Source organism: Apium graveolens, chromosome 8 (genome assembly GCF_009905375.1).
Source record: "Apium graveolens cultivar Ventura chromosome 8, ASM990537v1, whole genome shotgun sequence".
Classification (NCBI taxonomy): Eukaryota; Viridiplantae; Streptophyta; class Magnoliopsida; order Apiales; family Apiaceae; genus Apium; species Apium graveolens.
In genome coordinates, this window is record NC_133654.1 from 109100291 (window position 1) to 109112668 (window position 12378).

Sequence of the window (12378 nt, forward strand, 5' to 3'; positions counted from 1 at the left end):
ATCTACAAAAGTCAACATATCTAAAGTGCTAGTTCCTGCCATCACTACTTCTCCAATCATTCAAATCAAGGGCAAGCCTGATGGAATTGATTTGATTCAGCTAGCAGCAGCTGAAATTCAAGTGAAAGAGCAAAGGAGGAGAATTGATGAAAGGTTGCAACTGTTGTTTGGTTCTACACAAGACAAATCAACATCTGTGAAATACAGCACAAAAATTGAACCAATCAACATGGAGCTCATGCCAGTAGGGAGTCATAAGGATGGAGAAGCTTCTTCCAAAGAACTACAAGCTATAATTCTCAAGCCCAATGAAAGATCCAATAAGGACTCAACAAAGAATCCTTTAAAAGAAGTGGACTTTCCTCCTCCAAAAGCTGATGAGAACAAGATTTTAGGCAGAAGTATTGCTTATCTCAAAAAGACCATGGATGAGGCTGTAAGGAGAAATAGAGCTATTATCATTAGAGAGGGAAAGAGCATATGTGTGATGCAAGGACATCCCAAATTCTCAATAGCCAAGAAGGAAGAAGACAAGCAATTAAAGGCTGACAAAAGAGCACAAGCAAAGCTTGAACAACAGCTAAAGTCAAGTCTAGTTGAAAAAGAAAAAGGGATTGAAGTCAGGGGTGAAGACAAGACTACAAACCTAGATGAGGTTTTAGGGAGTATATTTGGTGAGAGTGTGGAAGAAAGAGAGGAATGGCAGAAGGAAAACAGAAGAAAGGCCAAGGCACATAGAAGGAGTGGAGATAACACTGAAGTAACCAAATCTATATCTAAACCACTACCTTCCATACCTGAACCCCTTGTTGCTGATCCCACAATAAACATCCATGGTGAACCAATCATTCCAAAAGAGGAACCTATTGATTGGGACACTATCAAATTGCCTACCTTTCTAACCACTCTTCCACTACCAAAGAAACAGAAAAGAAAACCAAAATCTACACCTCCCATAACCTCTAAGAAATTCACTCAAAAACAAAAACCTAAGCCTAAGTCACCCATTTCTAAAGATGATTATGTTCACATCTGTGACATAAAAGAAATTTCAGACATTGAACTCTATCTGGATGAGCTGGAGGATGTAAGGGGAATAGCTGCCTACAGACAGTTACCAGAGAGATTAGTGTTCAGATATAAAGGAGCTGGGGAAAGAACATGGCCTCTCCACAGGATTCTGGATGAAGGCTACTCTACCTTGATTAGAGTCTATTCAGCTATACAAAAGGATTCTGGCTTTACCAGAACTGCCAAGACTGAAATTCTCAACAAGATAGCCAATATAAGGAAAACTTGGAGGGAGCCCAATGCTTTACCCAGGACTTTACTCATTCAAGAAAGGGAAATGAAAATTCTCAAATCACCTCATTGGTTGATGGAATTTAGAGATGATAAAGGAGTCAGAAGATTTTTCAGACTTGAAGACCAACTCAAGATTGCCAGCAATGAAACTCTCAAAGAAATGCAATCTAAGTTGGATGTCAGTGTTGAAGATGAAGCTGAATTCTTCAGACAACTCCAACTCCAAATTGAGGTAAATGACAAAAGGCTAGGAAAGAAAACCAGGGAACAAAGAAGAAAAAGATGATTTGCTCAGACTAAAGGAGTGTCCTTGGAAACACTGTAAATCTTCAATTATCTCCTAGTACATACACTTTTGCAGCATTTTTAAATTTCTACTTAGTTTCAATTCATATATCTGTTAAGTGTTTTGTTATCATCAAGTTAACCCTGAATTTATGCCTACAATTCTTATAGACATAAATAGGGGGAGATTGTTAGGAATGTATGTGCATTAGTTTGATGATATGTTTAACAAAATACTTAAGTAGAAATTTAGTGTCTGTAGCCTCAACGGATAAGACCACTTTGGCTATCCGTTGATGGTGTAGCTTTACTTAGAAATAAGTCTAGTGTTGTAGCATATTTCAGTCTCTGTATTTAAAATGTAATTCTTGGAAGTTGAGAGAAACTATGAGTCATGTTGACTACTAGATGATATGCAGATAGGAAGGCCAATTGTAAATACTTCATGCCTTGTAATTTTGTATAAGTGAAGTGGTATCAACGGATGACTTAAAGACCTTCAACGGATGAGAAGCTAAGCTTCAACGGATGTCTCTAAAGCTTCAACGGATAAAGTCATCAACGGATAACATCCTTCAACGGATGAGTGCATCAACGGATGAAAGCTTCAACGGATAACATCCTTCAACGGATGAGTGCATCAACGGATGAAAGCTTCAACGGATGTTCTGATGATTAGCCGTTGATAAGGGGTAGTTGTACCTACAAACAGAGGCACATGGGTTGATAGAGACAACTGAGATGTGGTAGCCGAATTTCAGGAACAACAGAAAAAGCAGTCGTTCTTCTCTAGTACAAAGATGCAATAGTCAACAAAGTACTGGAGTGAACAGGAAAAGAAGCAAGTGAAGATCTTATTTTATTACTGTATTTTATATTGTTCTTCACTTGTACACTTGGTAATATATAAACCAAGTAGAAGCTAGTAATTAGAAGAGAGATTTTCCAGAGCTGTTTAGAAAAATATTGAGAGAAAATTCATCTAGTTTGTACTAGGATGCAGCTGTGATCAACATTGTTTAATCACAGATTTTCTAAAATACCATCTCTGGTGGAACAACAAATCCACCAGAAAAGTTTTTAAGGTCTGTTGTGTTCTTTACATTTGTGCTTGAATATATATCTGTCTGTATTAGCTTAAAGCAATTCACACACTTGTTCTTCTTGAACACACAACTTTCATAAACTGCTCAAAACTTGAAAAAGTTTTGAGATTTACATTCAACCCCCCTTCTGTAAATCTCATTGTTAGTCCACTAGGAATAACAAACTTTTCATTCTTTCGTGTAAGCTTTGTTAATGGTGTGGCAATCCTTGAGAAATTTTGAACGAATCGTCGATAATATCCTGCCAATCCCAAGAAACTTCTTACCTCAGTGGCTGTTCTCGGTCTCTCCCAGTTCGTAATTGCCTCGATCTTTGCCGGGTCCACTTTGATCCCTTCGTTACTGACTATGTGTCCTAAGAACTGAACTTCTTGTAGCCAAAACTCACACTTCGAGAATTTAGCATATAACTTCTTTTTCCTTAAAATCTCCAAAGCCGTTCTCACATGTTCCGCATGATCCTCTTCCGTCTTGGAATAGATTAAAATATCGTCTATAAACACAATAACAAACTTATCCAAATACTCTTTGAAAATTCTGTTCATCAGGTCCATAAATGCTGCTGGGGCGTTGGTCAATCCAAAAGACATCACTAGAAATTCATAATGCCCATACCTTGTTCTGAAAGCTGTTTTTGGTATATCTTCTGGCTTGATCTTTAGTTGATGATATCCCGATCTTAAATCAATTTTGGAAAAGTACTTGGCTTCCTTCAATTGGTCAAACAGATCATCGATTCTGGGTAACGGATACTTATTCTTGATTGTCAGCTTGTTGAGCTCCCTATAGTCGATGCACAGTCTCAAGCTTCCATCTTTCTTCTTGACAAATAATACCGGGGCTCCCCACGGGGATACGCTGGGTCTAATTACTCCTTTCTCTAACAATTCCTGCAATTGCCTTGCTAGCTCTTTCATCTCAACAGGCGCCATTCTGTACGGGGCTTTGGACACTGGTTCTGTTCCAGGTTCTAAGTCGATCGCAAATTCAATTTCTCTATCTGGAGGAAGTCCTGGTAACTCGTCGGGAAATACATCTGGAAATTCATTTACAACTGGAATATCTTCAAGTTTTGCTGACTCCTGACTTCTGTCGATCATATATGCTACGAAATGCTCGCATCCTTGTCGTAATAACTTATTGGCTTGAATCATCGTTAAGAACTTCTTTACTTGTTTCTGACCTTTGAATGTTACTATTCTTTCGTCTGGCGTTTTCACCATTACTTTCTTATTTCGACAATCTATCTGAGCATCATGCTTAGATAACCAATCCATCCCTAATATCACATCAAATTCTCCTAACTTAAATGGTATCAAATCTACTCAAAACTTACTACCAGAAATCTCAATCTCATAATTTCCACAAACTTGGTTCGCAGTTACACGTTCTTGATTTGCTAATTCCACCGTCATTATTTCATTTAAGCACTCAACTGGACAGTTTAATTTACTAACAAAATCTTGTGAAACAAACGATCGAGTTGCTCCCGAGTCTATTAACACTTTGGCACATAAAGAATTTACATTAAGCGTACCTGCCACGACATCCGTATCCTGGATCGCATCCTTCACCGACATGTCAAAAACTCTAGCCCTTGGAGTTTCATTCACTGTTAGGGTAGATCCCATAATTCTCAATGCATTACTAACTGGGGCTGGTGTCTTGCAATCCCTGGCCATATGTCCTGGCTTCCCACATTTAAAGCATGTAAATCCAATGACTGGAACCTTCACTGCTGGATTCCGGATAGGCTGATCCTTATTTGCTGGCTGATTTCGGCACTCCCTTGAATAGTGCCCTTTCTGGTTGCATTTAAAACATACCACATTTAACTTGTTACAAACTCCTCCATGCTTCTTTCCACAAACTTGACAATCTGGAAAAGTTAATCTCAACTGATTCGGCTGATTCACATTAGCTGGACGATTGCCCTGGCCTCCGTCTCCTGCATTTTGTCTCCTGAAATTAAAATTTCTCCCTGGCTGAAACTTGCCCTTCTTAAAATTTGGAAACTTCCCTGTTTGTGACTGACCCTCACTTCCCTCAACTTTCCTTTTCTTGCTTTTCTTATCTTTCTGGAACATCTCACTCTCTGTCTCTACGATCATAGCCTTCTGTACAACCCCGGCATAGGTATCCAATTCAAAAATTGCTACCTTCCCTCTGATCCATGGCTTCAAGCCTTGCTGGAATCTCTTAGCTTTCTTTCTATCAGTATCAACATACGACGGCACATACCTTGACAATTCCTCAAACTTCCCCTCATAATCTGTTACCGTCATCTTCCCTTGCTTTAACTCTAAAAACTTCAGCTCCATTTGATCCTGAACAAACTGAGGAAAATACTTTTTTAAAAACAATTCCTTGAACTTTTCCCAACTAATAACATTTGTGCCTTCTAATGTCTTCACCATTTCCCACCAATAGGTGGCCTCATTCTTTAAATAGTAACTTGCAAACTCAACCTTCTGTTCTTCCTTTACTTTCACTAAGGCAAATGCCTTCTCTATTTCCTTTAACCAAACATTTGCTTCAATTGGCTCTAAGGAACCCTTGAATTCTGGTGGGTTTATTGCCTGAAAAGTTTTGAAGGTTACCTGGGGATTGGTCTGTCTTTGTTGTTGTTGTGCTAGGTGAACTGTTTGTTGGGCCAAGATTTGAAGAATCTGGGCTATTGCTGGGTCCATAGGTCCTGGGTTCACATTCGGGTTTGTATCATCTTGATTGTTGTTGTTGGTTTCTTCATTCCGGGTGTTGGTGCGGGTATTTCTTTTAGGAGGCATTTTCTGTAAAGAATCAATCAATTTATTTAGCTTTTAAATCAAATATTTGCATAAAAGAAAAGTTTTGTAAAACAGGAATATCTTTTTTTTTTTGAAAATAGTTGTAACTAAGTAAATTGCATGCTTCTTTACAGAATATAAACAGTTATGGAAAACAGGGTACATGGTATCACAGGGTATAACTGGTGCAATAAATAAGGTAAGGTAAAACAGGTGCAATAAAATAAATGACAGTGTTGGAAAGGAAAAAGGTACTGATATATATAGATCAAAAGTTTTAGGGTAGTACAAGCGTAAAGATGCTTCGAAAGTAAAAGCAAAAAGGGTACAACAACCTACTCACTAGTCAGCATAGCTAGTCTATAAATACAACTCAAAAGTCTATTGATACACACTACACACTACTGTACATACTACATAACCATAACAACACTGCTCAACATCTCCATCTCTGAATCTTTAACTCAGCTCCAAGGAAACTCTGGTCCTGCCAGCCTCTCAAAGTCCTCCATCACCTCAGTAGCCCAGCCCATCAGTGCATCAGGACCTCTGCCAGGTAGTGTAGCTCCATGTAGCCTAGCTTCAAGAACCCTCCGTGTCACATAAATCTCCTCTCCAAGCTCCCTCACACCACGATCAACATCTGTAGTCCTGATGATATGCTGTAACTCTCTGATCTGAGCCAACAAGGAATCACGCTCCAATAGAAGAGCCTCATACCGGTAATAAGGAACTGGGGGCAATGTAAACTGGAATGGGGCACTCGCAACTGAATGACCAGTGGAATCTGAATCAGCTGGTGGGGGTCCTCTAACAGGTGGCCTCATGCCTGGAGGTGGAATTGCCTGCAGTGGTACAGGCTGCAACACAGGTGGAGGTAATATAGCCAACACTGGTGGAACAACAGGACGTGGATCCGAAGACGGCACTCCAACTGAAGGCTCCGAGTGATCAGCTGATACGGGAATAAAAGAGTCGGCCATCACTGCTATCTGAAATCATATCTCCATATAAGAATCTCGTACCATAACACGAACTATACTAATATCTGATATACTGAAACACTCAACCTCTCAACGTTCTATCATCCTATGCCTTACTTCTAATCCTAACCCTCTACCCATTCCCGTTAACCTAGGCTTGTGTCAGTGACTTATAACCTGTAGCTCTGATACCAAACCTGTGGCGCCCTCCAAACCCGGGTCAGAAGTTTGGGGTCCACACTCACACCTTATTTATAACCTGCTTATAACAATAATAAAGATAATAATAATATATGCAGTGACCCTACTTACTAACCACCACGGACCGCAACAGGTTAAAGTATGCACACAAGCCAAACATACTAATATATTACAAACCGTTCAAATCCCAACCATTCCAAACTCAAAATTGAGTATTAAACATTAATACAAACTTTTACAAACTTAAATTGTTCCAAAAGAAACCTACTAGCTCAGCTTTCTCAACCTGAGCCCCTAGCTCTCGTGCTGGACTGGGGATCCTCTTTACGAACTGGTTCCTTTTTTAACTGGAAAGAATATAAACAACATCGCACGAATGAGCTAACTAGCTCAGCAAGTCACAATGACAAAACTGAGAATAATGATCATCAGGTGAATATGTTTATGATATCAAGTGAACAATGGATTATGATTTAGAATTGGATATTATACTTTTAATTTAAAAAAACCAAGGTTAGGCTGCTGATCAGTCACGCACTAACCCCGAGCAAGGCACACATCATTGCTCTAACTACTGGATCCAAGGCACACATTGGCCTAACTTGACCATTATATGGTCTGACCACGAATCTGGTCCACAATTTTATAAAAACAATCCAATTCTAACATAATAACAGAATATGCAATAATAAACAATAAATGAAATCATTAACAACAATAAATGTTTAATAATGGAAGGGTTTCAATCCTTGTAAGGATCAACCAGGTACTTTCAAAGCTTGAATGCTGGGTAATGAAAAAAATTGGATAACAAAGGAAACAACGTTTCAGGGTTTCAAGGATCTGGTCTTTCAAAGCATAAGATATCATGGATTGAGTACATAGTAATCCAGTTCAGTGTCTAGTATTTAGTTGGTATGTATTTGTAGAGTAGTATCGTAGATTTGTGGTTCGTGTTTGGGTATACAATAATCAATGGCTTAGAAAGAATATGGTTCACGGCTCAAGAACAATAACTGAAATCAGGATTTAGGTCTCCGTGCTTCAAAGCACTTGTAATGTCAACAAGACTATCAAGAATTACAATATCTCGAGAAAGTTCAGAACACTTGCCTGGTATTAGCTTACTACTCTGCACTCACTTCCAATCACAACCGTCTTACTCTTCAACTATCTGTTTTCCTTTCCTACGTCTTGCCTTTTCTGCTCACATATCATAAGCATCTATCAATCATCAACTCACAAGATTCTATTCAACACACACTTCTATCTACCCTTCGTTTTACCCAAATCCGATTAACGGTTTGAAATCTATGCAATAACGAAGTAAACACCGAATATATAGACCGATAGTCAAACAACAGGTCACGTATAACACATAATACATCACGTAATCAATGAAATATCATTTATAAAGAAGTCTCGGGTCATAAATGTGCTTTCGGGTATTTAAAATAAATTTTAAAACATTTTTCGAAATTAAAACGGGTCGTTGGATCAATTTCGGGTTAATAAACAGGGTTCGGTTGGCCAATTCTGGCTCCGAAACAATTTTAGAATAATTATCGAGCCTTGAAAATAATTTAGAATAATATTTTAAAGCTCGAAACTATTTTTCAGAATTTTTAAATCATTTTTAAATAATAAATCTAATTAAATAATTAATTAAAATCAATTAATAATTAATTAAATCAATTAATCAATTAATTTTCGAATTAATTGACCAATTAATCAATTATAAATTAACTGAAATTAATTAACTAATTAATTTAGATTTATTTATGAATTAAAAATAATTTTCAGAATTAAAATAATAATTTTTAGAATTTTCAGAAATTAAAAACGAATTTTTATAATAAAAATAATTAGGAAATATGATTTTTAAACATTTTTAAAACAGGAATCCAATTTTTGCAAAGTCTGGAAACCTCAGGGACCTAACTGCATCGTTTTCAAAAGTTGGGGTACCAAACTGTAATTTTCCAGCTCTTTGCCGGAAAACAGTCGGGTTCGCCGGAGAACACGTTCCCGGCGTCCTCACCCCACCAATACCTCCAGATCACATCTACACAACATCAGGAACACAACCATGCAATCAATTCATCCTAACAATCCCTGAGTTGGCCGGAATTTGGCCGTGAAATTTTCCAGTTTCCGGCGAACATCGGAAAACTTCAAAACACAACTCCCTTCTCTACAGACCTCGGTGGTTCATGAAACTTATACGACTAGATTGCAAATTTCACAGAGAACACAACCCACTATAACACAACATCAATCTATCACAGAATAAGAAACCCCCAAATTTCAATTAAGAACATTCATACGGGTTATAAACCCTAATTTTGAAATTCGAAAATTAAACTCAAATTTGAACATGTTATTGTACTCCAAATCAGACGTATGACATATGAAAATCATCAGGAAAACAAGCTCTACAACATGCAATCATCAAATCATACAAACAATCATCCGAACAAAAATTCATATTTTTAATAAAATAAATTCGAAAATAAATAAATTTTTAGAAAAATAACCTTGATTTCTGCAGTGAAACAAAGCTCAGAATCTGATAGAACACCTCAAATCCTTCGTTTTGGTTACTCAAGCTTTGAAAACAGAGATCGGTAACGCCTTCATTTTGCTGTTTGATTCTTAGAACAGTTTTAAGAAATTAGGGCTTTTCTCTGAAAATTATATAATTATCTGTCTGCAAATGATTTTGATACGAAATAAAATATGGTAAAAGGCAATTTATAATTACAGAAAATTAGTATCCCGTTGGATCATTCCGGATATAAAATGGTACGTTTATTTATAAAAACTGATCCAAACGGTATCGGTTTTCGGGATAATTATCCAGATCAGTACAATTTGTACTGCGGTCTTGGTCTCAGCGCCTGGTTACACGTATTACGAAATGACAATTGGGATAGTTTAATAAAAAGCTCCCGTTTATCGAAAATACGGGTTTTATTGATTTACCGAAACGAATATTGTATCGAAAATGTTGCGCCGGGACCCGCGCAGGACAAACCGTAAGCCGGATCGAAAAAGTCGAAACATGGAAAATGCTCGGAATATTACAATTAGGTTAGGAAGGAGTTCTCGGAAGAGTTTCGGGTTCCAAAAACGTAACAACGGTTGACGTCGGTTGGTTCCCGTTTTTATAAAATAGATTTTAATTACCCGGAAAAAGATTTTAGAAATTTCATATGATTCTTATAAATCCATAAATCAACATAAAAATAATTAGGAAGATATGACAATTATCTATATTTTATTTTGGACATATAAAAATTAAAATACTCAATTAATATTATTTTTGAATATTCAAGTACAAATAACACTTAACAATTAACTCACAGAATAGATATTGAGCACACATAATAATTATTTAATATCAAAATAATTACACGATATATCCCGGATATTACAATCAACATACTTCATGTGCCCATCTTGGGCTACTACCAGCCGTCCTCTGATTAAATCTATTATATCCTTGGTCCTTTGGACCACTGCTGGTCCGAGCATCTTGCGCTCTCCAACTCCATCCTATCAAAAGGGAGATCGACATTGTCTTCCCTCAAGGATCTTATAAGGCAATACCTCGATACTGACATACGATCGATTATCGTGAGAAAACTTAATCCGCGTTAAGTGATCATTCCAAATTCTTTCAAGTCTATTGCACCGAATCTCATCATAGCTTCTAGCATTATAGCTTTTGCTTCTCAATACCCATTCTTCTCCAGTTCGTAGTCGTTACTATCTTCCATACATAATACTATACTGGTTACACTTTTGCTCGTTAGCGTTCTATAACCTTTTAATAACCACGTCAACCTTAGTATCACGAACGTGTTAGAATCAGAATACCACTGTACTGATACTACTTCCTTTCTAGCTGCTTCTATCTTCGAAAGCTTGATCCATCATATAGAAGTAAAGGAATTTGTTGAGAGATCACTATGATCATGAACACTTGTTATATTGCATAGTTAGTACAGAAGGTGGCCAGCCTTTAGTACTTGACAAGCAATTAAACAACATGTGGTATCCTACTAGGCTTCTATCACACGGATAGATAGTCATTCGGCAATACCTCCCCTTCTGGAAGGGTTGTTCTTCTCAGCTTACATGAAATGAAAAGAAGAGAAAAGAACGAATTGAAGAGAATTGTATATATGAAAAAAATATACTGCCACAAAATATCTGGCTTGGAATCTACCTCTGAACTATGGAGGTTTGTCATAGGAGAACAAAACATATATGTATATATATCAACATCAAGTATTATAGCATCGCATTTCACGTGCTTAAAGATTTTTTTTTTGCTCTTCCGTTCATCATTCTACGGACCCATGCTCTCGCTTGATCTTATAACCAATCACCGTTGAAACTCCCTCGACAGCGAAAATCGAATCTGGGATTTCATTCTAGACATCATCGTTACAAGAATTCTATGCTTGCACTGCAACCTTCCTCGTATAGTAATATGACTCTCTATTCATAAGAAGGAATAAATATTCAATAGGTAGATAATCGACTTAATTAGTCTATCAATGATAACTTATACATCACCACGACCCGATTAGTGGTACTCAATCTCAACATCCATTCTAATACAACTCTTACGGTTTTAATCGACTCATTACTCGCAGAATCATTGTTGCATTACTATGGTCCATCGCTGACCCACTGTAGTCATTCGTTTTCCTTGGATCTTAATAGTTAACCATATGGAGTCCATACCTGTCGTATAAAATTCTTCTAAGGAGTTAACATAATCACCATTCATAATTCATGAAGAACACTCCAGATCCTGACGTACTTTCATGACATGAAGCAGATAAAATTGCAGAAGAGTTTCAATCAAAGCAACGATAGCAGGTTAATACCATTCCTAATCATATGCCTTCAATAGAAGACTTAACTCAAAGGTTCGTTTAGTCCTTTTTGAAACATGGTCCTGGATTATTCTCAAGATAGGACCTTCTAAGATAGATAGCCCGCTCATGGCGATTACACGAATTAAACCTTTACCAAACTACTATTACGGTTGGGTATTGCACAGTCATCAGAAGGAACATCAATCTTCCAAACCATAATACAACCTTCATGGCTTCAACCATTATCACTATATTCCTCTGGCACGAGCGCCTATGATTGTCCTTTTACACTTAAAGTATCGGCCACCTCTTTGGCCTTTCCTGATAGTAAAATTTCCTTACAATCAATGTCTTTTAAATGATCTTCAACTAAATTTTCTACCTCATTTCCAATCACTACTTGCGTGAAAATGCTCTTCCTTACACTTTGGTGAAAAAAATATATCACCATTTTTCCATAAGTTATTGCCTCGGTCTTTTAGAGGTTAACATTGTCACAACTGACTCTCGGTCATACTTAGGACGTCTCTTATCTTGGGTCCTACATGTTTTCACCAATCTCGACCTTCATTGGGTCGATCTATACTTTCTTATGGTTCAACACGTGCCCACCTGGCATCATTATAATTATGTCATATTTCCTTTATCAAAATTTCTATCCTTGAGAACTTTGAATAATACTTTTTTCCTTGTAAAACCTTTTAGGTTATTCTTGAATCGTTCCTCCTGTATTCCCTAGATACAGGGCATATCAAAATACCATTTACTAATACCAGAATCATTGTCTATATACTTCTGAAAAATTTCTCCACTGATC